A 27,247-nucleotide genomic window follows, 5' to 3' on the forward strand; every position below is an offset into this window, starting at 1 on the left:
GCATGCACACCCAGCCTACAGTAAAGATTTTCATCCAGCCACATGAACACAGCTGGTGTTAAGGTCTTAAATCTCATGCCCAGAGTCAGTTGGAAATTGAAAACTGACTCTCATATGTGGAGAGTCAGCAACCCACCTGACCAAGATTCAGCACACCTGTGAGGGTGTGACCCTTTGAAAATAATACAGTGCAGAGGAGGGATTGTGGCTGTCATATAAGGATCCTGTCTCTTGTTGAGACTGTAACTCATGTGCTGAGACCCAACATACAGAATGTATTGACTCTTATACCTAGAACTGGGACATGGGGATGATGGTTATTTCCATCCCTGGATGTTTCTGCAGGTGTGATTGTGACATATTTCTTTTGACTCTCTTTCCTGTGCCCTCTCCTCCTAGGTATCCTGACATATTTCTGAACCCAGGACCTAAGTGATCTGACTTTCTTCTCCCACTTGGGCTCTGACCAAGAAGGGATTGTGATGTATTGCTGGACCCAGAAACACGGTGATGGGACTCTTCTCTTTCATCAGGGCACTGCCAGAAAAAAGAAAAATTGTGACATACCCTTGTCCCTAATTCTAGATGATGAAACTCTCCTTTTCTTGCTTTGCCCCGCATATTTTGGGTACCAGGACACAATGCTAGGCCCAGAACCTAGGGGATGTGAGGCTCCTGCCTGAGCCCTGCCTGCAGTGAGCCTGTGACGTATGTCTGCAGCCATCACCTCAGAATTGTGACTTTTTTTCTGCCTGAATGTTGCCAACAAGAAAAATCGTGACTTATTTCTGCACCCAGGAACCAGTTGATGTGTCTCTCCTGCCTGGGATTTTCCCACAGAGAGCATTGTGACTTACTGCTGGGCCCAGCACCCAGGTGAGGTGATTTTGTTCCTGTTACATGGCTTTCAGGAGGAGATTTTAAAATATTCTTGGCTAAGCACGCTAATGATGTGACTCTCCAGCCTGGTCTCTGCTTTCTGAAAAGACTGTGACATATCCATGGCATAGCACCTGGGTGATGTGTCTTTCCTGCTTGCTCCCTACTGAGAGGTGCCATTGTAACATATACCTTGGTTCAGCTCACAGGTTCAATAATGACTACCATACCTTGTGAGTTGAACCACCCAACAGAAGAGATATTGACTCTTGTATTTAGGCTTAGAGAAATAAGTAAGACCCTGTGACTCCTCTTTGTATGAATGTTATAGACAGTTACTATTTTTCATATACCACTTAAAACAAGGCCCAGGGCCACCAGGTCTGCAGGGTCTGTGGTATAAATGGTCACAAAATGCAGTGGTCCAACACAGTATTAATGAGGAAAAGATAATTTTTCAAGCACCTTATTTTGGCAATCATGTTTAACAGAGGAAATTTATTTTATCAATAATTAAACATTAGATCTTGTTTGGATTTTTCTTTCCCAGAGAAGGAGAAGAGGAAACAACTTCGTTCCTGGAGGCGGAAAGGAAAAAAACAAAAAACAAAAAACAAAAAAACATGAGGCTGGAAGAAGTTAAACACTTTTGGACAGCCTTACCTTTGAGAAGTTTTCTTTCTTCAAATGGTTCCCTCATATCCTTGTCATGTTTTCTGTTGTTTTCTTTCCTCAGCCCTCGTATGGCAGGAAAGAGTTCCTAGAGAGGGAAGACAAATACGGTCTGTGTTTCAAAAGAAGCCTTAAGCTGAATATTGAAAAACTGAAGGTGCCACATGAAAACTTTGTAAGTAAGCTGGTTGCCTGTGTCACTTTCTCTATTCTCTCAGTGTGTGTGGCGATCAGACTCCCTGCCCTCCTGGAGGCACTTAGTCAGATGGAGCCTGGGAAGGGATGAAAAGCAGGATTTCCTAGGAGTGACCTCCTAAACAAGGGCAATGGAAATGTGGGTTGGCATGTTTCCTGAGGGCCCAGGATGCCCCATCCCGTTGACTCTATGATCAATTTCTGTGAAGCAAAGTCGAGGCATTTGCCGTGAAGGAGATTAAATGTATGGATCTGGTCTGGAAGAGTGAGCTCCTCCCTGCCCACTAGAACTGGCCTTGAGATGAGGTGTGAGAAAGGTGCTTTGTGTTTGTCCTTCTGGGTTTGAATCAAGTCTCCACTCCTAACCAGTGTGTGACTTTCTTTGAGTCACTTGGCCTTTCTGAGTCCGTGTCCTCATCTGTCACATGACGGTAAAAGACTCCCTAACTCAGGGTTTTTGTTTTGTGGGGACTAAGTGATAAAGCCCCAAGGGTCCCAGCTCTTAATAGGTGGGTATCACTTGACATGCAGTCCCACCTGGGGACCTCATGCCACTGAAGCTTTGTGCTTTTAGCCATCCCCTTCTCCCCTCTGGCCTAGTCCTAGCCTCCTGCAGGTTTTCTGGGCCCTGTGAGGAGGTGCAGTGCAGGGAAAAAACACTGTGGAGCCCACTCCTCACCAGCGCCCATTTTTGGGGTTCCCCAATGTCTCTGGGTTGTATGGCTCAGCTCTGAAGCTGGTCTGCTTGGGTTCAATCCTGACTTCAGCCCTGCCTTGCTGTGTGGCCCTGGCTGAGTGGCTTGGTCATGTGGACCACAGGAACAGGGTTGATAGCAGCACCTACCACTGAAGGCTGTTTAGATTCAATGAGATTCTGCTTGGAGGCAGAGACTGGAAAATGGGTGAGTGCCTGGTCAGATATCTTGGCTGTTGTTAGGATTCTGTTTGAGGGTGTAAGGGTGTAGAGAAAAGTTCCTGAGAGGCTTCTAAGTGAATTCACCTTTGAGAGCTGGTATCTTGTGGATCTTTTCTTTCCCCTCAAACTTCAAAAATGGGTCCTATCCTCTGGCTTGGCTGTTTGCATTAGCTCATGTCCTGACTGGTTCCTGACTCTGTGTGCCTTTGTGCATAAGCTGCCCAGGGAAGTTGGGCTTGGTGTATTGACCTGCAGCACCCAGCAGGGCAAATGAGATCCCATATAAACCTCTAGTCACAGGCTGGCACAGTGTCCCCATTCTCTTGGGGGTATTTCTGCAAATGACAAGGCCTGCCTCTACTTTCCCCTTACCTTGGGTAGCTCTGGCTGGGTGGGCTGGCACAGGAAATTAAGGGCAGCCCTCTGTGCCTGGATTTGAGAGATGGCACAGCTGTCTCTGTCAGGTTGTGGGCCTGAGATCAGTTATTTCTATCAATACTGAACCCAACAACTAGATTTGGTCTGGGCCAGCTGGCATCATTCCCTGTATCCTGGAAGATTATTAGTTTTTTCCAGTTTTCACGCTCAGCGAGGTCTTGGCTAGGCAGGGGCCCTGATGTGGCTCTCTTGATTATAGCTTCAAACAACAGGGTCAGCAGGACACTGTGACCCTGCTCAGAAGAAGAAGTGGGGCCAGAATTAGGACTAGCTCATAAATGGAAGCTTCCTATCACAAGCAGACTGTCCTGTTCTCCCAGTGTGGGGACTCAGGAGGCTTCTCAGCCAATAGAAGCCGCTGTGGGGTCTGGCGCGCCTCTGTTGTTTTCCTGATACTCTTCCTTTGAGGATACACACAGGACAGGCTTCTTTACCCCAAGCGATACTGGGTCTGGTCCAATATCCTCTTTTATTTTTTATCTGTGACTACTTGTGGTCATCGGTTTGGTCCCACTTTTCATCTGGGCAGAGGTACCAAAAAGTAGCTGATGTGAATCTGCTCAGTACCGCCTTGAGCCGAATTTTCCAATAAGGTCAGTTCAAGCACGAGGCCACTTCAGACCCTGAAGTGGGTACTCGAGACTGAATTCCACATTGAATTAGGAATTGGACAGAGTAGACAGGGATCTAGTCCCATGGAGCTGGAGATTGTGCATTGGTCTCAAAGCCCAGGAAACCCTGCTACTCACCACTGCGGTCCATAAAAGGTAGGTAGAAAGAAACACAAAAACAGACACACACAAACACACACACACAAAAACACCCACAAAATCACAAACACAGAGAAAGACACACAAAGACATCATCCAACAGTGGCAGTCAGCTCCTGAGGCTGTGGGTTTCTGCTGTCTTCTGGGAAGCCCCTCTGGAATAGAGCAGACCAGGGGCACACAGGCTGACCTTCCCTACAAATCCCAGTAGGGACAGCTTTAAAGGAGACGGACACAAACACCGGTTAAGCAGGCCTGAATAAACGAGAAAATCCTTACAAATTCATCGCCCTGAGCATCCCTGAAGCTTCGCTGGACCTTTTCTCAGCCTGGTTCTTCCGAGTCGAACTCCGAAAATCGCGGGACCGTGGCGACCATCGCCGTGAGGTGGGAGGGCCGTCGCCCAACGGTGAGACACTGCCGCAGTGGGCGCCTGCTTTTTCAAGCCTCTCAGACGGTTCCCCAGGTCACGGAGGCCGTCACTGTGACGCTAGCCCCGGCTCAGCGCTCGCGCCTGTGACGCCCCGCCTGCGCATGCGCATTGGCGGTCCCGGATGGCGGGCCGCAGTGTCCGTGCTCCCCCGCGGCAGCCGCACAGGACAATGCTGGAGGCGGTGCCCGGGGCAGTCCCGGGGAACGAGGCTGCCTGCCACCAGCAGCGCAGGAGACGGACAGTTCTGACCTCCGTACCTCGTCGAGACGGCTTTCCTGCTCTGATGGGCTGGAGGAGGAAAGCGATTCACATCGTGACGTGGGCACTCGGGACTGCCCTCACCATTGCAACCCCGACTGCTTGGAGAGCGTGGGCGGAGGTCGGGTCCCATCGGGCTGGTGACTCAGTCTGATGAGGTGTGGCGGGGGTCGGTGGACCCCAGAAACTTGGGTCTGAGACCCTCCAGGAGGGTGTCAGCAGAACATTTCTCTGCTCGGTGAGCTCACTGCCCCCTTTGGATACTGGCCACACACCAAGGCGCCCTGCCTTGGTCTCCAAGTCCAGTGACCCCTGCTTGGACTCAGCACTGCTGATGGAGAAGGCCCTACCAGCAGCAAGCCCCGGCCTTGCAAAGCCGCTGAGACGGTGCCCCAAGCCAAGGTGGCGGGCACTGTGACACGAGCCCCGGGCACAAGCATCGCGGGATCCTGAGAGTTCAGAAAGAAAGAACAGCAATCCCAGCGTGAGGCAAAGTTGGGAACACCTGGAACTGGCCTCCCATGGGTGCAGACCAGGCGGAGAGAGCATCTCAGAAGCTTTTCGGGGCGATTCCAATCCCGAGACGGGTGTCCTATCATGCCGCTGAGTACGCCCAAGAAAGCCAAGCAGAAAATGCTAACAGAGCTTAGTCACTTTATTGTTTGGATAGAAAACCTCTTATTTTTGGTACAACGTGTTTAGATCACATCACGTTCCTCGCCTGTATACAGAGAAGTTTGTCAACTTTCCTTGTCAAAAAAGACAGATCATTCATTCTGTTACAAATGCAGATTGTTGCATTTTTATTGACACCTAAACCCAGAGTGTAACCATCTGCTGGAGGTCAATCCGTGGCTGACATCTTTTTCTGAAGTAGTGTTTCCGTTAAATCATACTTTAATAAAGGCCCTACACTGCCATTAGGTTTCACTTGTTTTTTGTGATTAGCAAATCATCAGCATGGCACCTTCATCCCGTCAAGAGCAAGTTTGAGCAACCAGCTTACTTACAAAGTTTTCATGTGGCACCTTCAGTTTTTCAAAGGCTTCTTTTGAAACACAGACCGTATTTGTCTTCCCTCTCTAGGAACTCTTTCCTGCCATACGAGGGCTGAGGAAAGAAAACAACAGAAAACATGACAAGGATATGAGGGAACCATTTGAAGAAAGAAAACTTCTCAAAGGTAAGGTTGTCCAAAAGTGTTTAACTTCTTCCAGCCTCATGTTTTTTTGTTTTTTGTTTTTTGTTTTTTTCCTTTCCGCCTCCAGGAACGAAGTTGTTTCCTCTTCTCCTTCTCTGGGAAAGAAAAATCCAAACAAGATCTAATGTTTAATTATTGATAAAAATAAATTTCCTCTGTTAAACATGATTGCCAAAATAAGGTGCTTGAAAAATTATCTTTTCCTCATTAATACTGTGTTGGACCACTGCATTTTGTGACCATTTATACCGCAGGAAATAAAAAGTAACAAATTGAATATACTTTGCACATCCTTCTGTAAATGTCCATCATGGGGATTTACTCAGAGCCTGTAAGTTTTCCTAAGTTATCACATACGACTTCTATAGCTGAAATGCTAACCCTGGGATCATACAACACAAGTGGTTTGCCCACATGTATGCAGATGCATTCGTGTCTATGGAAAGTCATAATTTTTCAGCAACAAAAGAAGAACAGAAGGAAAAGGTCTTGCAGCTTCTAAGTCCTAGTTAAGGTTAAAGCCATTAAAATGCCACAGGAAAGATCATTTTAAACTAATTCAGGTGCAATTTCTGTCCTGCAGTTCAGAACATATTTACCATGTCAAGGCATGCAAACAGATGTTTAAAAACACTTTAGGTACCTGAGTGTTTGCAGCCAATATGTTAGAAATCTCCACCAATCACAGCACAGCCTCTGTATAGATGTTGCACTTCCCATAGTCAGACCACTGTTCCGTAGAGGCTGGAAGAGAAAGCAGGCGCCGCTCCCGAAAATTTCTCAGACAGCTGAGATCAAGGAACATTCCCATGCTAGATTCGGTACCAAAAGGTTCTCGACAGAAACACATGAAACGATAAATATATTCGTGTTTTTTTTTTTAATTTTTTATTGGATTTGAGGTTTTGGGATACATGAGCGGAGCATGCAAGACAGTTGCGTAGGTACACACATGGCAGTGTGCTTTGCTTTGCTTTTCCCTTTCACCCACGTTTGGCATTTCTCCACAGGCTATCCCTCCCCACCTCCCCCTCCCACTGGCCCTCCCCTTTTCCCCCAATAGACCCCAGTGTTTAGTACTCCCCTTTCTGTGTCCATGTGTTTTCATTTTTCATCACCCGCCTATGAGTGAGAATATGCGGTGTTTCAATTTCTGTTCTTGTGTCAGTTTGCTGAGGATGATGTTCTCCAGATTCATCCATGTCCCTACAAACGACACAAACTCATCATTTCTGATTGCTGCATAATATTCCATGGTGTATATGTGCCACATTTTTCCAATCCAGTCTATTATCAGTGGGCATTTGGGTTGATTCCAGGTCTTTGCTATTGTAAACAGTGCTGCAATGAACATTCGTGTACATGTGTCCTTATAGTAGAACGATTTATAGTCCTTTGGATATATACCCAGTAATGGGATTGCTGGGTCAAATGGGATTTCTATTTCTAAGGCCTTGAGGGATCGCCATACCGTCTTCCACAATGGTTGGACTAATTTACACTCCCACCAACAGTGTAAAAGTGTTCCTTTTTCTCCACATCCTCTCCAGCATCTGTTGTCTACAGATTTTTTTTTTTTTTTGAGACAGAGTTTCGCTCTTGTTACCCAGGCTGGAGTGCAATGGCGCGATCTCGGCTCACCGCAACCTCCACCTCCTGGGTTCAGGCAATTCTCCTGCCTCAGCCTCCCGAGTAGCTGGGATTACAGGCATGCACCACCATGCCCAGCTAATTTTTTTGTATCTTTAGGAGAAACAGGGTTTCACCATGTTGACCTGGATGGTCTTGATCTCTTGACCTCGTGATCCACTCGCCTCGGCCTCCCAAAGTGCTGTGTTGTCTACAGATTTTTTAATGATCGCCATTCTAACTGGCGTGAGATGGTATCTCAATGTGGTTTTGATTTGCATCTCTCTGATGACCAGTGACGATGAGCATTTTTTCATATGATTGTTGGCCCCATATATGTCTTCTTTCATAAAGTGTCTGTTCATATCCTTTGCCCACTTTTGAATGGGCTTGTTTGTTTTTTTCCTGTAAATCTGTTTGAGTTCTTTGTAAATTCTGGATATCAGCCCTTTGTCAGATGGGTAAACTACAAACATTTTTTCCCATTCTGTTGGTTGCCGATCCACTCTAGTGACTGTTTCTTTTGCGTGCAGAAGCTGTGGAGTTTAATTAGGTCCCATTTGTCTATTTTGGCTTTTGTTGCCATTGCTTTTGGTGTTTTGTTCATGAAGTCCTTGCCTACTCCTATGTCCTGGATAGTTTTGCCTAGATTTCCTTCTAGGGTTTTTATGGTGCCAGGTCTTATGTTTAAATTTTTAATCCATCTGGAGTTAATTTTAGTGTAAGGTGTCAGGAAGGGGTCCAGTTTCTGCTTTCTGCACATGGCTAGCCAGTTTTCCCAACACCATTTGTTAAACAGGGAATCCTTTCCCCATTGCTTCTTTTTGTTAGGTTTATCAAAGATTGTATAGTTGTAGATATGTTGTGTTGCCTCCGGTGCCTCTGTTTTGTTCCATTGGTCTGTATCTCTGTTTTGGTACCAGTACCATGCTGTTTTGATTACTGTAGCCTTGTAGTATAGTTTGAAATCTGGTAGTGTGATGCCCCCCGCTGTGTTCTTTTTGCTTAGAATTGACTTGGCTATGCGGGCTCTCTTTTGGTTCCATATGAAGTTCATGGTGGTTTTTTCCAGTTCTGTGAAGAAAGTCAATGGTAGCTTGATGGGGATAGCGTTGATTCTGTAAATTATTTTGGGCAGTATAGCCATTTTCACGATATTAATTCTTCCCAACCATGAACATGGAATGTTTCTCCATCTGTTTGTGTCCTCTCTGATTTCGTTGAGCAGTGGTTTGTAGTTCTCCTTGAAGAGGTCCCTTACGTTCCTTGTGAGTTGTATTCCAAGGTATTTAATTCTTTTTGTAGCAATTGTGAATGGCAGTTCGTTCTTGATTTGGCTTTCTTTAAGTCTGTTATTGGTGTAGACAAACGCTTGTGATTTTTGCACATTGATTTTATATCCTGAGACTTTGCTGAAGTTGCTTATCAGTTTCAGGAGTTTTTGGGCTGAGGCGATGGGGTCTTCTAGGTATACTATCATGTCGTCTGCAAATAGAGACAGTTTGGCTTCCACCTTTCCAATTTGAATACCCTTTATTTCTTTTTCTTGCCTGATTGCTCTGCCTAGGACTTCCAGTAGTATATTGAATAGGAGTGGTGAACGAGGGCATCCTTGTCTAGTGCCAGATTTCAAAGGGAATGCTTCCAGTTTTTGCCCATTCAGTATGATATTGGCTGTTGGTTTGTCATAAATAGCTTTTATTACTTTGAGATACGTTCCATCGATACCGAGTTTATTGAGGGTTTTTAGCATAAAGGGCTGTTGAATTTTGTCAAATGCCTTCTCTGCGTCAATTGAGATAATCATGTGGTTTTTGTTTTTGGTTCTGTTTATGTGGTGAATTACATTGATAGACTTGCGTATGTTGAACCAGCCTTGCATCCCTGGGATGAATTCTACTTGATCATGATGAATAAGTTTTTTGATTTGCTGTTGCAATCGGCTTGCCAATATTTTATTGAAGATTTTTGCATCTATGTTCATCATGGATATTGGTCTGAAGTTTTCTTTTCTTGTTGGGTCTCTGCCGGGTTTTGGTATCAGAATGATGTTGGTCTCATAAAATGATTTGGGAAGGATTCCCTCTTTTTGGATTGTTTGAAATAGTTTTAAAAGAAATGGTACCAGCTCCTCTTTGTGTGTCTGGTGGAATTCGGCTGTGAACCCGTCTGGACCTGGGCTTTTTTTGAGTGGTAGGCTCTTAATTGCTGCCTCGACTTCTGACGTTGTTATTGGTCTATTCATAGTTTCAGCTTCCTCCTGGTTTAGGCTTGGGAGGACACAGGAGTCCAGGAATTTATCCATTTCTTCCAGGTTTACTAGTTTATGTGCATAGAGTTTTTTGTAATGTTCTCTGATGATGGTTTGAATTTCTGTGGAATCTGTGGTGATTTCCCCTTTATCATTTTTTATTGCATCTATTTGGTTGTTCTCTCTTTTCTTTTTAATCAATCTGGCTAGTGGTCTGTCTATTTTGTTGATCTTTTCAAAAAACCAGCTCTTGGATTTATTGATTTTTTGAAGGGTTTTTCGTGTCTCAATCTCCTTCAGCTCAGCTCTGATCTTAGTTATTTCTTGTCTTCTGCTGGGTTTTGAGTTTTTTTGATCTTGCTCCTCTAGCTCTTTCAATTTTGACGATAGGGTGTCAATTTTGGATCTCTCCATTCTCCTCATATGGGCACTTATTGCTATATACTTTCCTCTAGAGACTGCTTTAAATGTGTCCCAGAGGTTCTGGCATGTTGTGTCTTTGTTCTCATTGGTTTAGAAGAAATTCTTTATTTCTGTCTTCATTTCATTGTTTAACCAGTTAACATTCAAGAGCCAGTTGTTCAGTTTTCATGAAGCTGTGCGGTTCTGGGTCGGTTTCTGTATTCTGAGTTCTAACTTGATTGCACTATGGTCTGAGAGGCTGTTTGTTATGATTTCAGTTGTTTTGCATTTGTTGAGCAGTGCTTTACTTCCAATTATGTGGTTAATTTTAGAGTAGGTGTGATGTGGTGCTGAGAAGAATGTATATTCTGTGGATTTGGGGTGGAGAGTTCTGTAAATGTCTATCAGGTTTGCTTGCTCCAGGTCTGAGTTCAAGCCCTGGATATCCTTGTTGATTTTCTTTTTGGTTGATCTGTCTAATATTGACAGTGGAGTGTTAAAGTCTCCTACTATTATTGTGTGGGAGTCTAAGTCTCTTTGTAAGTCATTAAGAACTTGCCTTATGTATCTGGGTGCTCCTGCATTGGGTCCGTATATGTTTAGGATCATTAGCTCTTCTTGTTGTATCGATCCTTTTAACATCATGTAATGGCCTTCTTTGTCTCTTTTGATCTTAGTTGCTTTAAAGTCTATTTTATCAGAGATGAGAATTGCAACTCCTACTTTTTTTTGCTTTCCATTTGCTTGGTAAATCTTCCTCCATCCCTTTATTTTGAGCCTTTGTGTATTCTTGCATGTGAGATGGGTTTCCTGGATACAGCACACTGAAGGGTTTTGGATTTTTATCGAATTTGCCAGTCTGTGTCTTTTGATTGGTGCATTTAGTCCATTTACATTTATGGTTAATGTTATTATGTATGAATTTGATACTGCCATTTTGATGCTAAGTGGCTGTTTTGCCTGTTAGTTGTTGTAGATTCTTCATTATGTTGATGCTCTTTAGCATTTAGTGTGATTTTGGAATGGCTGGTACTGGTTGTTCCATTCTATGTGTAGTGCCTCTTTTAGAAGCTCTTGTAAAGCAGGCCTGGTGGTGACAAAATCTCTGAGTACTTGCTTGTTCGCAAAGGATTTTATTTTTCCTTCACTTCTGAAGCTCAGTTTGGCTGGATATGAAATTCTGGGTTGAAAGTTCTTTTCTTTAAGAATGTTGAATATTGGCCCCCACTCTCTTCTGGCTTGTAGTGTTTCTGCCAAGAGATCTGCTGTGAGTCTGATGGGCTTCCCTTTGTTGGTGACCCGACCTTTCTCTCTGGCAGCCCTTAGTATTTTCTCCTTTATTTCAACCTTGTTGAATCTGACGATTATGTGTCTTGGGGTTGCTCTTCTTGCGGAATATCTTTGTAGTGTTCTCTGTATTTCCTGCATTTGAGTGTTGGCCTGTCTTGCTAGGTGGGGGAAATTTTCCTGGATGATGTCCTGAAGAGTATTTTCCAGCTGGGATTCATTCTCTTCGTCCCCTTCTGGTACACCTATCAGACGTAGGTTAGGTCTTTTCACATAGTCCCACATTTCTTGGAGACTTTGTTCATTACTTTTTGTGCTTTTTTCTCTAATCTTGGTTTCTCGTTTTATTTCATTGAGTTGGTCTTCGACTTCAGATATTCTTTCTTCTGCTTGGTCAATTCGGCTATTGAAACTTGTGCATGCTTCGCAAAGTTCTTGTATTGTGTTTTTCAGCTCCTTTAATTCATTCAAATTCCTCTCTAAGTTATCCATTCTTGTTATCATTTCCTCATATCTTTTTTCAAGTTCCTTAGTTTCTTTGCATTGATTTAAAACATGTTCTTTTAGCTCACAAAAGTTTCTCATTATCCACCTTCTGAAGTCTAATTCCGTCATTTCATCACAGTCATTCTCCGTCCAGCTTTGTTCCCTTGCTGGTGAGGAGTTTTGGTCCTTTCTAGGAGGCGAGGTGTTCTGGTTTTGGGTGTTTTCCTCCTTTTTTCGCTGGTTTCTTCCCATGTTTGTGGATTTATCTGCTTGTTGTCTGTGTAGTTGCTGACTTTTCGATTGCGTCTCTGAGTAAACACCCAGATTGTTGATGATGAAGTATTTCTGTTACTTGGTTTTCCTTCTACCAGTCAAGCTCCTTCGCTGTATGACTGCTGAGGTCCACTCCAGGCCCTGCTTGTCTGGGGTGCACCTCTAGCAGCTGTGGCACAGCGAGGGATGCTACCAGTTTCTTTTTCTGTTATCTTTGTCCCAGGATGATGCCTGCCAAATGTCAGTCTTTTGGATATAGAGGGGTCAGGGAGCTGCTTGAGGAGACAGTCTGTACTTTATAGGAGCTCAATTGCTGAGCTGTGAGCTCTGTTGTTCATTCAGGGCTGTTAGGCTGCTATGTTTGATTCTGCTGCAACAGAGCTCATTAAAAAAACCCTATTTTTCTCAAATGCTCTGTTTTGGGGGGTTTGGGCTTTATATTTGGATGTCCGTTGAGGTGTCCTGCCCAGCTAGGAGGGAGACTAGCCACTGTTTGCCTGCCGAGGCTCCGCCCTGCTGTTGTGAGGTTCACCCTATTGCTGCAGGCTCTGTTGTTCTGCTGTAGTCACCGCAACGCCCTGCAGTGGAGTCTCTCTGTTGTAGCGGCAGGCTGCGTCAGCAGTGGGTGTGTATCTCAGTAGGGACGGGTTGCCTCGGCAACGGCTGGCTGCCTCAGCAGTAAGCGTGTATCTCAGCTGGGCGGGTTGCCTCGGTAATGGTAGACGCCCCTCCCCCACAGAGCTTCTCGGACCATCTGCTCGGGATCGTTTGAAATCACGGTTTTGTTCGTCCCACTGGGTTATCCCAAACGCTCTGTCCCTGCAATCCCCTGGGCTGGCCCACTGTCCAAGTCTTGTTCAGTCTCAAGTCCAGCCCTCTCCAGTCTCAGGTTGCCGGTTTAACAGGGCACCTGGACAAGCGCGCCCTGTGGGGAGTGCTGGGTAGGGCTGACTGCCGCCACCCCGGCTGCCGGCTTCGCCAGGCAGAAGTAATGCCTGGCATCCCTCATCTCCTTTATACTTGGGAATTTCCCCGTTCTGTGGGCAACAGAGATCAGTCTGGAAATGCAGCTCTGACTCACCTCTCCGAGCATTCAACGAGAGCCCCAATCCTGGGTTGTTCTCACATCGCCATCTTGAGGCCTCCCCCTATTTGTGTTTTCTTACATGACTACGACTTCAGTGATTCACGATCCCAAGCCCACTAGGATTTCATCGCATGGCTAACTGCATACAATTTAATCTACCCCTAGTCACCAAGAGCCAACTGATCGAGTCATTCAAAATAAATTTAATTTAGAAACTACCTATCTGTCTCCATCTATATTGCCAATGAGTGTTTTAATGATCTTATGAAAGGAATTAGGAAGAAAAACAAAGACTCTATGCAGAAAAGAGCTTTAAGTGAAGACTGTACATGTACTATTCTTACTTCCAAGAACAATACTGAGACTTGCTCCTGGAAATAGCAATCATGACCCATAAGCACTGGCATCCCCTGAGTGAGTGCCTACCAGAAACACAGAATCACAGGCTCACTCCAACACAAGAATGACAATGTGTCCGTTAACAAGATTCCTCAGTAGGTCGAATGCACATCAGTTGAAGGACACCAGCGTAGTCCCTCAAGGGGTCCTGAGGACGAGGCCAGCCCTAGATGTGCCGCAGAACCAAGGGCCCTCGGAAGGGTTTAGTTTTGGGTGTGCTGTGTTCATTTTCTTTCTGGAGGATTGACCCTTCGAGATGGGCAGGTGATGAGGAGACCTCCGGTTGGGAGCCAGACCCCCAAGACACTGAGGCTTTAGAAACCAGGAGCAACATAAAGAACGCGGGGCCCCACAGCCCCTCAGCTGGGCCAAGGACAGAGACCCACCAGAATGTAAGATGACTAAAGAGAAACCGTGCTGGAGTGCACTGGCCACACCCCTCGTCAAGCATATAGCTCTAGCACACGCACACACACCTGAACAAACACGGAGACACGCAGACACACACGTGCACACACACAGAAGCACACAAGTGCGCGTGCGTGCACACACGCACGCACGCACAGACACAACACACACACACACACACACACAGACATACACAAAGAGACTAAGCCAAGCGAGAAATACAACAGTCGCAGGCAGCTCCTTAGGCTGTGGCGTTCTGCACGCTTCCGGGATTCCCCTCGGTGATAGAGCAGCCCCGCAGCGCACGGGCAGACCTTACCTGCAAATCCCAGTAGGGACAGCTTTCAAGGAGACGCACCCCAACACCGTCTGGGCGGGCCTGAAGCATCTGGGGGATCCTTGGGGATCCATCGCCCTGGGCATCCCTGAAGCTCCGCTGGAGCTTTTCTCAGCCTGGTTCCGCCAAGCCGAACTCCGGAGATCGCGGGACCGTGGCGACCATCGCCGTGAGGTGGGGGCCGTCGCCCAACGGTGAGACACTGCCATAGTGGGCTGCTGCTTTTTCAAGCCGCTCAGACGGTTCCCCAGGTCACGGAGGCCGTCACTGTGACTCGAGCCCCGGCTCAGCGCTCGCGCCTCTGACGCCCCCCTGCGCATGCGCATTGGCGGTCCCGGATGGCGGGCCGCAGTGTCCGTGCTCCCCCGCGGCAGCCGCACAGGACAATGCTGGAGGCGGTGCCCGGGGCAGTCCCGGGGAACGAGGCTGCCTGCCACCAGCAGCGCAGGAGACGGACAGTTCTGACCTCCGTACCTCGTCGAGACGGCTTTCCTGCTCTGATGGGCTGGAGGAGGAAAGCGATTCACATCGTGACGTGGGCACTCGGGACTGCCCTCACCATTGCAACCCCGACTGCTTGGAGAGCGTGGGCGGAGGTCGGGTCCCATCGGGCTGGTGACTCAGTCTGATGAGGTGTGGCGGGGGTCGGTGGACCCCAGAAACCTGGGTCTGAGACCCTCCAGGAGGGTGTCAGCAGAACATTTTTCTGCTCGGGGAGCTCACTGCCCCCTTGGATACTGGCCACACACCAAGGCGCCCTGCCTTGGTCTCCAAGTCCAGGGACCCCTGCTTGGACTCAGCACTGCTGATGGAGAAGGCCCTACCAGCAGCAAGCCCCGGCCTTGCAAAGCCGCTGAGACGGTGCCCCAAGCCAAGGTGGCGGGCACTGTGACACGAGCCCCGGGCACAAGCATCGCGGGATCCTGAGAGTTCAGAAAGAAAGAACAGCAATCCCAGCGTGAGGCAAAGTTGGGAACACCTGGAACTGGCCTCCCATGGGTGCAGACCAGGCGGAGAGAGCATCTCAGAAGCTTTTCGGGGCGATTCCAATCCCGAGACGGGTGTCCTATCATGCCGCTGAGTACGCCCAAGAAAGCCAAGCAGAAAATGCTAACAGAGCTTAGTCACTTTATTGTTTGGATAGAAAACCTCTTATTCTTGGTACAACGTGTTTAGATCACATCACGTTCCTCGCCTGTATACAGAGAAGTTTGTCAACTTTCCTTGTCAAAAAAGACAGATCATTCATTCTGTTACAAATGCAGATTGTTGCATTTTTATTGACACCTAAACCCAGAGTGTAACCATCTGCTGGAGGTCAATCCGTGGCTGACATCTTTTTCTGAAGTAGTGTTTCCGTTAAATCATACTTTAATAAAGGCCCTACACTGCCATTAGGTTTCACTTGTTTTCTGTGATTAGCAAATCATCAGCATGGCACCTTCATCCCGTCAAGAGCAAGTTTGAGCAACCAGCTTACTTGAGAAGGTTTTCATTGTCTCCAGTTCCCTTGCATGTGGCACCTTCAGTTTTTCAATATTCATCTTAGGGCTTCTTTTGAAACACAGACCGTATTTGTCGTCCCTCTCTAGGAACTCTTTCCTGCTGTACAAGGGCTGAGGAAAGAAAACAACAGAAAACATGACAAGGATATAAGGTAACCATTTGAAGAAAGAAAACTTCTCAAAGGTACGGCTGTTCAAAAGTGTTTTACTTTTTCCAACCTCATGGGTTTTTTTGTTTTTTTATTTCGCCTGCAGGAGCGAAGTTGTTTCCTCTTCTTCTCTGGGAAAGAAAAATCTAAACAAGGTCTAATGTTTAATTATTGATAAAAATAAATTTCCTTTGTTAAATATGATTGCTAAAGTAAAGTGCCTGAAAAATTATCTCTTTCTCATTAATACTCTTCTGGACCACTGCATTTTGTGACCGTTTATTTGACAGGAAATAAAAAGTAACAAATTAAATATACTTTACACATTCTTCTGTAAATGTCCATCATTTGGATTTTTTCAGAGCATGTAAGTGTTCCTCAGTTATCACATATGACTTCTATAGCTGAAATGCTAACCCTGCGATGATACTACACACATTGTTTGCCCACATGTATGGAGATGCATTCGTGTCTATGGAAAGTAATACTTTTCCAGCAACAAACAAGGAGCAGAAGGAAAAGGTCTAACAGCTTCTAAGTCCTAGTTAAGGTAAAACTCATTAAAATGCCACAGGAAAATTCATTTAAAACTAATTCAGGTGCCATTTCTGTCCTGCAGTTCAGAACATATTTGCCATTTCATGGCATGCAAACAGTTGTTTAAAAACACTTTAGGTACCTGAGTGTTTGCAGCCAATATGTTAGAAATCTCCACCAATCACAGCACAGCCTCTGTATAGATGTTGCACTTCCCATAGTCAGACCACTGTTCCGTAGAGGCTGGAAGAGAAAGTAGGCGCCGCTCCCGAAAATTTCTCAGACAGCTGAGATCAAGGAACATTCCCATGCTAGATTCGGTACCAAAAGTTTCTCGACACCAACACATGGAACGATCAATATATTCGTGTTTTTTTACATGACTACGACTTCAGTTATTCACGGTACCAAGCCCACTGGGATTTCATTTCATGGCTAACTGTATCCAATTTACTTGTCATAACCAAGAGTCAACTAATTCAGGCATTCAAAAGTAATTAACTTTAGAAACTATCTATCCGTCTTCATGTATTTTGCCATTGAGGGTTTTAATGATCTTATGAAAGGAATTAGGAAGAAAAACAAAGACTCTATGCAGAAAAGAGCTTTAAGCGCAGACTGTACACGTACAATTCTTACTTCCAAGAACAATACTGAGACTTGCTCCTGGAAATAGCAATCATGACCCATAAGCACTGGCATCCCCTGGGTGAGTGCCTACCAGAAACACAGAATCACAGGCTCACTCCAACACAAGAATGACAATCTGTCTTTACAAGAATCCTCAGTAGGTCGAATGCACATCAGTTGAAGGACATCAGTGTATTCCCTCAAGGTGTCCTGAGACCGTGGCCATCTTTAGATGTGCCGCAGGACCAAGGGCCCATGGAAGAGTTTGGTTTCGGGTGTGCTGTTCGTATCTTCTTTTTGGAGGATTGACCCGTCGAGATGCGAAGGAGATTTTGTGTTTCCCGGGTGAAATGCACATTTTAGCGACACTGAGGCTTTAGAAACAAAGAGCAACCTAAAGAACCCGGTTCGCCACAGCCCCTAACCTTGTCCCAAAGACAGAGGCACAGCAGAACGTAGGCGGACTACAGGGGAACCACGCTGGAGTGCACTGGCCACACTCCTTATCAAGCAAACAGCGCTAGCACACGCACACAGACATGAACACACACGGAGACATACAGACACGCACATGCGCACACACACGAACACACACACACACACACACACACACACACACACACACAGAGAGAGAGAAACTAAGCCACGCGGAGAAATCCAACAGTCACACGGAGCTCCTGAGGCTGTGGAGTTTTCTCTTCCGAGAAGCCCCTCATGGGTAGAGTATCCCTGCAGCACACAGGCTGACCTCACCTGCAAATCCTAGTAGGGACAGCTTTTAAGGAGACGCACCCCAACACCGTCTGGGCTGGCCTAAAGCAACTAGGTATTCCTTGGTGATCCATCGCCCTGGGCATCCCTGAAGCTTTTCTGGAGGTTTTCTCAGCCTGGTTCCCCAGAGCCGGACTCCTGAAATCGCGGGACCGTGGTGACCATCTCCGTGACGGGGGGACCGTCGCCCAACGGTGAGGCACTGCCACAGTGGGCCCCTGCTTTTTCAAGCCACTCAGAGGGTTCCCCAGGACACAGTGGTCGTCACTGTGACGGGAGCCAGGGCTCAGCGCTTGCGCTTGTTACGCCGCCTGCGCAAGCGCATTGGCGGTCCAGGTTGGCGTTCCGCAGTGTCCGCGCTTCCCCGTGGTAGCCGCACAGGACAGTACTGGAGGCCGTGCCCAGGGCAGTCCCATGGAAGGAGGCTGCGTGTCAGAAACAGCGCAGGAGCCCCACAGTTCTGACCTCTGCAGCTCTCTGAGCCGGCTTTTCTGATTGGATCTGCTGGAGCAGAAGGGCGATTCACATCCTTAGGTGGGCACTCGGGACTGCCCTCACCATTGCATCCCGTATGGCTTGGAAGTCGTGGGCCGAGGTCGGGTCCCATCGGGCTATAGATTCAGTCTGATGAGGTGTGTCGGGGGTCGGTGGACCCCAGAAACGTGAGCCTAAGACCCTCGAAGAGGGTGTCTGCGGAACATTCCCCTGCTCTGTGAGCTCACTGCCCCCCTTCGATATGGGCCACACACCAAGGGTCCCTGCCTTGGTCTCCAAGTCCAGGGACCCCTGCTTCTCAGCACTGCTTTCCGGAGAAGGCTGGACGAAAGGAAGAGCAGCAAACGCAGCGTGCGGCAGAGGTGGTAACTCCTAGAACTGGCCTCCCATGGGGTCTGATCCTGTAGAGAGAGCATCTCTGAAGCTTCTCTGTGCTACTCCAAGCCTCGGGAGCTGCCTGCGACTGTTGGATTTCTTTGCCTGTCTCTTTCTTTCTTTCTTTCTTTCTTTCTTTCTTTCTTTCTTTCTTTCTTTCTTTCTTTTTCTTTCTTTTTCTTTCTTCTCTCTCTCTCTCTCTCTTTCTCTCTCTCTGTGTGTGTGTCTGTATGCGTGTTTCTTTCTGTGTGTTCATGTGTGCTTGCGTGTGTGTATGCATGTGTTTGTGTGAGAACTGTATTCAGGGCACGGAGTGTGGCCAGTGCACTCCAGCACGGTTTCTCTGTAGGCCACCTACATTCTGGTTTGCCTCTGTCCTTGGCCCAGCTTGGGGCTGTGGGGCCCCGCGTTCTTTATGTTGCTCCTGGTTTCTAGAGCCTCAGTGTAGTGGGGGTCTGGCTCCTACCCCCAGGACCCCTAATCCCCTGCCCATCTCAAGGGGTCAGTCCTCCAGAAAGAAGATGAGCATGGCACACCCAAAACCAAACTCTTTCAAGGGCCCTTGGTTCTGCGGCACATCTAGAGCTGGCCGGGTCCTCAGGACCCCTTGAGGGACTACGCTGATGTCCTTCAACTGATGTGCATTTGACCTACTGAGGATTCTTCTTAAAAGACAGATTGTCTTTCTTGTGTTGAATTGAGCCTGTGATTCTGTATTTCTGGTAGGCACTCATTCAGTGGATGCCAGAGGAGGGCTTCAAGTAGCAACCCGGTCTGTGCTTTGCTCAGGACAAAAAAGCTCAGAAAGCCTGTGATGAATGAAAGCCTTAGTCCCAACAGCACTGCATGAGGGACCAGGAAGCAGCAGCCTCATAAGCCACAGTGTGGGGCAGCCCAGGCTGACACTGTGAGCTGTGGGGCAGGGCATTGTGAACTGCGGGATGGGGCATTGTGAGCCATATGCCTGGGATCCCCCTGGGCCAGTGGGCTTCAGTCTGGAGGTGACTCCAGAAGGAGGAGCAGCTCCCTCTGTTTTCTCTTCAGGCAGCTGTTGTGTCCCTTCACCATTTGTTGGGTTCACAACCTATTTAAAAGCCAGATGTCTTCATCCTTCCAGACAGGTCAGCTCAGGAGAGGTGGCGGGGTGTGGACCTCAGCCCGAGCCACAACCAGTGCCCAGCTGTGGGGAGGGCAGTTGAGCAGTAGGCAAGACCATCTCTGCAGGTGCAGTGAAGTCCCAGCATAGAGCAGCAGATGTGAGCTACAAGCTAAGTGCAGGTAGTGGCAGAGAGGAGTAGAGGCACCCCACGGGGAACACACTGACCTGTTGTGTGTGCCCCAAGAGGAGCTGGCACTGTGGGAATGTGTGATCCTGTGAGTCTGATATCTGTGAGGCAGCAGCTGGGAACACACCACCAGTATCACCAGTACCTGCTGCTGTAGAGTCTACTGAATTGGCTTTTGAAGCTAATAAGAACCTCCATGTACACCACATCCATGACTGAGAGATGCCAGAAGGTAAGGAGGTGACAGATGCCATTTGCCCTTGGCACGCCTTTGGCTGCCACTGTCCTCAGGCTCCCCTAAGAGGTATCCCCCACTTTGGCCTCCTTCCTGCCTGTAGTCAGCTTTCCCAGAGCTGGGCACCAGGATCAAAGGCTGGCTCTGTGTTGCATTCCCACCCCTTAGTCTTTCCTTACAGGGTCCAGTAAGTTTCTTTTCTCACTACCTAAATGTCCAGTTCTTGCTCTCTTGTCTCATTCTCCCAAGCGGCATGGGACACCCCCCACTTTGTGCCTCTTTCTGTTTGTAAGTATTTATTATCCTTTGGCATAACAAGCATTGTATGAGGATTTTTTGGTATATTCCCAACTCCGTTTCTAAATAAGATCTCAAATACCCAATTTTCCAGTACCCATCCCATTCTCTCCGTTTACATATCCGGATGGTACCTAAGTAATGGAACCCGGTAAGTGCCCAAGTATTCCCTTTCTTCCATTTATTAGAGCATGAAAGAAATAATATTGATACTAATACTCAGGACAATTTATACCCAAATATTTTGGAATTTCCTATTTAAATTCAAAATAGAAACTGTCATGAGAAAGACTATATGGTTTTCTTAATAGGTTGTTTTAAGTCACCTTGATAGAAGCTGCTGATTCTAACTATAATTTGAACACAGGAAAAAAGAAAAGGAAGGGTGCCTACAAATAATTGGAAAAGATGTAAAATGTTGCTGTCAGGGCTGCAGAAAAAATTAACATTTCCCCCTCAATGGAATTTACCCATGAAGTTCTGTTTACTTTACAATTCCCAGCTTAGGCTGGACATGATAGATCATGCCTGTAATCCCAGAACTTTGGGAGGCCGAGGCAGAAGGATCACTTGAGGTCCGGGGTTCAAGACCAGCCTGGTCAACATGGAGAAACCCCATTGCTACAAAAACAAAACAAAACAAAACAAAAACAAACAGTAGCTGGATGTGGTGTCAGGCACCTGTGATCCCAGCTACTTGGGAGGCTGAGGCTGGGGATTCACTTGAACCTGGGAAGTGGAGGCTGCAGTGAGCCAAGATCGTGCCACTGCACACCAGCCTGGCAACAAACTTTGTCTCAAAAAAGAAAAAAATCCCAGTTTAACACAAAATGGGTCTCCAGATTTATTCCATTCTTTAGACTTGACTTACCGCCTTGTTCTAAAACTTTAAAAGAGAGGTGGGGTGGTTCATGGCCAAAAGTTTCAAAGAGATGAAACAGAGATTTAGACTTCAAATTGTAGTGTAAAGATTGAAAGTGAAAATGCCAGACCTTAACTATGTAAGAGTGTTTGCTGCCATGGTTCCCCCTTCCTCGTTCCCCCTTCTGCCAGAAGCATCTTGTTCAAAGATAAGAGAGTTGGAGTTCTTCAGACTTTAAACTGCTGGGAGAGGCAGGGGGATGGGAGGAGGTAGAAGAGGGGAAACATTAAAGTTGTGCCTCTAAAATTTTGGAAAGAGAAAAATCTAGATAAAAATAATTCTCGGTAACAACATGTCTTGAATAAAAATGAAATTCTTCAAAATAGAAAACATTGTATTACAAAGATATTTAAATCCAGTTGGCTCATTGGTTTTATTTACATGTCAGATTTCCTTAACTTCGAGGAAATGTCCTATAGCTCTTGTATATAAACTTCAGTTGGGGTCTTAATTTTTTTAAAAGGTAGAATAATTAAGACTCATGATAAATGTGACTTTGTAACTGGGATGTACTATACTCACTTTTCAGAGCATTTTAGAATTTTCTTAGAATAAAAAATAAGTTATGTGAATTAATTGATTGTATCTTTATCTGCAAAGCATGTAAGTACTTGTGTAAACTGCTTGGTGGTGTAAGGTAAGAATCTGAGTGATTTTGCACACCAGTGAGTAGATGGGTAGTTTTGGATGAGAGCCCAAAAATAAGCTGTTTATTGTCATTCTTTAGGATTTACAACACATTTTATGTATGTCTCATTTGGCCCCTCCACACACAGATAAGGCCTGTGTATATTCTCTCTATATTGCTAATGAAGAAATAAAAAGAGATCGTAATGACTGTGTAAGATAACTACTAAACAGAACTAAGGTTTTAAGTCCTCAGAATACATGGAAATGGTAGCTATGCTGAATGCAGTTCTTTAAAAATTTAAAAACTCCAGAATACATTTTATATTTTACCTGTAAAGTAGACCTCTCTTTTAAAATGCACTGCCATCTTGATTTATTCCATTTAGAGTTTATTTTATACAACTCAAAGACATTTACTTCTTCATTTTTTTTCTAAGTAAAGGAGAGTCTGACTATGTCACCCATGCCGGCCTGAAATTGCTGGTCTGGGCTCAATAGATTTTCCACCATAGCCTCCTGAGTCTCTGGGACTACAGGTATATGTCATCTTGCCTGGCCTCATCTCATGTCTATTCACTCATTTCAGTGGATAAGAATAAAAGCAGAGGTAATGAAATAGCCCAGATTTGTTATTCAAATAAACAAGTTGCTAAATTCATTTTTTTTAAAGACAGGGTTTCACCATGTTGGTCAGGCTGGTCTTGAACTCCCAACCTCAGGTGATCCGCCCGCTTTGGCCTCCAAAGTGCTTAGGTTACAGGCGTGAGCCACCACACCTGGCCAACAAGTTGATAAATTCTAAAGAAGTTCTCTTAGTTACTGTGAATTGAAGCTGAGAGTGCATAGAACAGGAGAAGGTGGCAAGAAGTCAGGTAGGGGACCAGGAATTAAGCATAGGGTGATAAGAAGTGCTACAGCAGAATAACTTAGGAAAAAAATGTTTGTGAGCACAGAATTTCTCATTTTGTGTTGATCAGCATGACCATTAAATTTTTGTGCCAATTGATCTTTTTAATTGTATTTTGGAATTCAATAAAACAATAAGAGAAATCTCAATTTCAGCTTTTGACTACTAACTTTTCATAGAAACACAGCAGAACCTCAAATAATAAAAGTACAGACACACTGAAAGTGTGCTTTTAAAATCTTTATTTCATTCAATTTTATATTGGCATTTCTGGAAACTGAGAATTTCTACTTAGATGTGAAACAGTCTGGTTTTTTACAATGAGGAATAGAATTATTTTGGTTGTTCAGAAAGAATTAAAAGCAAATTATGCTCTACTTTTGTCTTCTCTTCTGAAACATTTCAGAACATGATTTCTTCAAGCCATTTCAAAGACCTGTTTTAAGAATCTGGAATAGATTTCAGATAGACTCAATAGTGTCTTTTACTGCCTCACCTTCATTTAGCAGCATATCTAATATAACTCGAGTATTAACCATAACATAACATAAAGTACTGTGATCCTATTATCCAATTTTACTGTTACCAATTTTCATACATCCTGATTTTAGGAACTTTATTAATTTTGGTGGTAAAGGTGCTCCCCAGTGACCCATTTCTTTCCCCTACCATAGGGGTGAGGGAAAGGAAAGAATGGGCAATACAAGGTGATAAAGCCTCTGAGCAGCAGATATGTCCTCTTGTCAGTAGCTACTTTTTTTTTTTAGATGGAGTCTTGCTCTATCGCCAGGCTGGAGTGCAGTGGCGCAATCTCGGCTCACTGCAACCCCCACCTCCTGGGTTCAAGCGATTCTTCTGCCTCAGCCTCCTGAGTAGCTGCGACCACAGGCGCATGCCACCACACCCAGCTAAATTTTGTATTTTTAGTAGAAATGGGGTTTCACCATGTTGGCCAGGATGGTCTTGATCTCTCTCTCTTTTTTTTTTTTTTTTTTTTTTTTTTTGAGACGGAGTTTCGCTCTTGTTACTCAGGCTGGAGTGCAATGGCATGATCTCGGCTCACCGCAACCTCTGCCTCCTGGATTAAGGCAATTCTCCTGCCTCAGCCTCCCGAGTAGCTGGGATTACAGGCACGTGCCACCATGCCCAGCTAATTTTTTGTATCTTTAGTAGAGACGGGTTTCACCATTTTGACCAGGATGGTCTCGATCTCATGACCTCGTGATCCACCCGCTTCCGCCTCCCAAAGTGCTGGGATTACAGGCATGAGCCATGGCTCCTGGCCTCAGTAGCTATTTTAAGCCCTTCTTTTCAATGTGTTTAATGGAAAACACATAGAAAGTTTAGAAAAGTAATTTGTTATACTCAGAATACTAAAAGCTAGCATTTATTATGATTTTGGCATTCATTCTTTTTTAGTGTTTATCTGCGTGTGAATATAACATTACATTTTTCAAAGAAGAGATTACTGTATATTTGCTGCTTCTGAACTTTTACCTAACACAGTGAAATAATGATGTAAGTTCCTGAAACGGTGCTTGAAACCTAGAGAGTACTCCAGGATGTCTTTTCACGCCTGTGCACCCGCACTCTGTTCTACCTCATCCCTTCTAATAGAACCTTGGTATACCATGGACTGGCTGGAGCATTACTTACGTACATGTCATTTATGATTGGACAGCTTTCATAGTGGCATCATACACAGTTCCATTTTGTTTGAGGCTGGGGACACAGATTAAAAAATATACTTTGAGAACTGATGCATTGTACCTCTCTATAAAATTCAGATGGGTATGTTTTTGTCTTAGGACATAAATCAATGGAATGAGTCATTTTGCAGTTAAGGGAGTTTGGTATTAAGTGTTCCTTTGCCAAACCGGAGTTAACCACTGTCTTTTCACTGAACATTAGAATTTCTCATTAAAGTTTTTGTGGTTCTTAGCAGCTCTTCTGCAGTTCTTCACAGTTCTGAGTAGCTGCCGTTTTAAGAGATCTGATGTCTTAGATGACCAATCAGGAGACAACATTAGAAAATGGGAAATGTTTAACTAGTTTTAGGCATGCTGAAACATATTTAATGAGCATATGTGTTTCAGATGCAGAGCAAATGTGATACACAAGACAGAGTCCCCAACCTAACTCTGAACCTTACATTCTAGAGGGAGCTAGGTATCTATAGAACATGAGTAATCAAGAATTTGAGGTGGTGAAATGTTTAGAAGAAAGTAAAACAGAGCAATGGATTGATGAGGAGGGCAGTTTTACAGTGGGGAAGGAGGTGGAAGTTGGCTGCTCTTCCTTAAGTGACATGTGAGAAGTTCTAAAAGTGAAGGGAACCTTGTGGGGGTGTGGGGATCTTCCACACAGAGGAATCGCTGCTTTTGAATTTCTTAAATAGAATCAAAGTTGGTTTGACCACAGGACATAAAAGCATAAGGGTGGCTGCAGCAGAATGAAAGGCAGGCCAGGTGGTTAAGACCTTGTATGCAAGGTGGGCCTTGACAAAGATTATAGTCTTTGTGATAAGAAGCCACTGGAAGAATATAGCCCAGGGAATACTGCTAGTTCTTTAAGAAAAATATTAGATTAACTGCTCTGTGAGAATGTGCTGGGATGCAGATGAGGGTGGAAGCAGGGATACCAGCTAGGAGGCTGATGGAATGGTTCAGATAGAGTCAACAGTGAAAAATAAGAGGGACCTAAAATAGGGTAACTTGAAGGAATTAAGTGAATCCAAAGTAGGTAACAAAGTGATCAATTGACAAGTCACAAAAAAATGCAGGTGATCTTTAAACATGACTTAACACATAAGAGAAAGGCAAATAAAAACTACACTGCAGTTTCTCACTTACTGGGAAGAATTCCAAAAACTTTCCAATACATTCTTTGGTGTGGCTGTGAAAGGAATTTGAGTCCATATGTTGCTGGTGGAAATGCAAAGTGGTTCGCCTCCACAAAGAGGAACTTAACATGATCTGACAGCACTGTATATGCATTTAATCCAGAAATTCTACTCTGAGAAATGTTTCCTGAAGGTGTGCCCGTGAATATAAAACAGCATAAGCACAACATTTTTGTTCTATTATTTTCAATAGCAAACTATTGGAAATGGCTTGAATGTCTAGAAAGGGACTGGTAAAATAAATGATACTGCCGTGCAGAGAACTACGGAGCTGTGGAAAACAATGCAATCTCTCTTTACTGCTGTGGGGTGATTCCCTGGACATTATGTGAAAAAAGCAAGGAAGAGAAGGTACAGTAATACACATATAAGAAGCCAGGAGGAATATGTATCTGCTTATTATACATATATATATGTTCTTTAAGAGAGAACATACATATACTTCCTTTAAGAAAGAATATATATATATTTATATATATATATGTATATATACAAACACTGGAAGGCATTCAGGATGATGTGTGTGACGGTTTTTCTTTTAACTTCAGTGAATAGACAAAGTGATTTTTTGCTTAAGATGTTATTTTGGCACTATTTTTTCCAGTGAATACTGACCATTCATTTTTGCTTTTGAGTTAATTTGTGACAGCTTTTCTTTGTAATTTATTGCTCATTTTTTAGTATGTAGATTGCTCTTGCATTTCATTTGATCCTCATAATATTTTGAATTTGTTGGTATAGGAATTATACTTGTTTTACATGTGAGGAGAAGGCCTCCGAGAAGTACAAATTAGGTTTTTCAAGGTTTAGATATATAAGACTTGATAAACCAAGAGTGTAAATACCACATAAAACTAGAATTTACTTAATAACTCATGTGAGTTTCTTTGAATACTATCTTTTTATTTTACCTTCTTAAAGTTGTTAAATAATTAGGCATCAGAATTAAAACTGTAACATTTAATGATGAGGAATGAAAAGGAGGTACATAACCCAGAAGTTTTTTTTCCTTTTAGAGACAGATTATTGCTGTCACTCAGGCTGGAGTGCAGTGGCATGACCATAGCTCACCGCAGCCTTGAACTCCTGGGCTGAAGCAATTCTCCCAGCTCAGAGTGTATGACGTAGCTATGACTATAAACGTGAACCGCCATGCTTGGCTAATTTTCAAACTATGTTTTCTAGAGATGAGGGTTTCACTGCATTGCCCTGGCTAGTCTCAAACTTCTGTCATCAAGCTATTCCCCCATATTGGCTTCCCAGGGTTTTGGGATTACAGGCATGA

At 45.0% G+C, this 27,247-nt stretch overlaps 1 long non-coding RNA gene and 1 pseudogene across 3 annotated transcripts in view; one reads left to right on the forward strand and one right to left on the reverse strand.

Moving 5' to 3' along the window:
- LOC100895904 (5'-AMP-activated protein kinase subunit gamma-1 pseudogene) overlaps positions 1-4,341 on the reverse strand; it is a 29,127-nt pseudogene extending 24,786 nt beyond the window's left edge. Inside the window, exons 1-2 of the transcript XR_008478600.2 lie at positions 4,150-4,341; positions 1,543-1,639 (exon numbers count right to left, since the gene is read on the reverse strand). The product of XR_008478600.2 is annotated as a 5'-AMP-activated protein kinase subunit gamma-1 pseudogene (transcript). The remainder of the gene's footprint in view (positions 1-1,542; positions 1,640-4,149) is intronic.
- Positions 4,342-4,408: 67 nt separating this feature from the next.
- LOC118150289 (uncharacterized) overlaps positions 4,409-27,247 on the forward strand; it is a 28,279-nt gene continuing 5,440 nt past the window's right edge. Inside the window, exons 1-2 of one of the 2 annotated variants that reach the window (XR_008478603.2) lie at positions 4,409-5,744; positions 15,914-16,010. This is a non-coding gene — a long non-coding RNA (uncharacterized LOC118150289). Of the gene's footprint in view, positions 5,745-14,643; positions 16,011-27,247 lie in introns of those variants that run through there. The other variant, XR_013530950.1, reaches the window with a different exon arrangement.

Source organism: Callithrix jacchus, chromosome 22 (assembly GCF_049354715.1).
Source record: "Callithrix jacchus isolate 240 chromosome 22, calJac240_pri, whole genome shotgun sequence".
In the NCBI taxonomy this organism is placed as follows: Eukaryota; Metazoa; Chordata; class Mammalia; order Primates; family Cebidae; genus Callithrix; species Callithrix jacchus.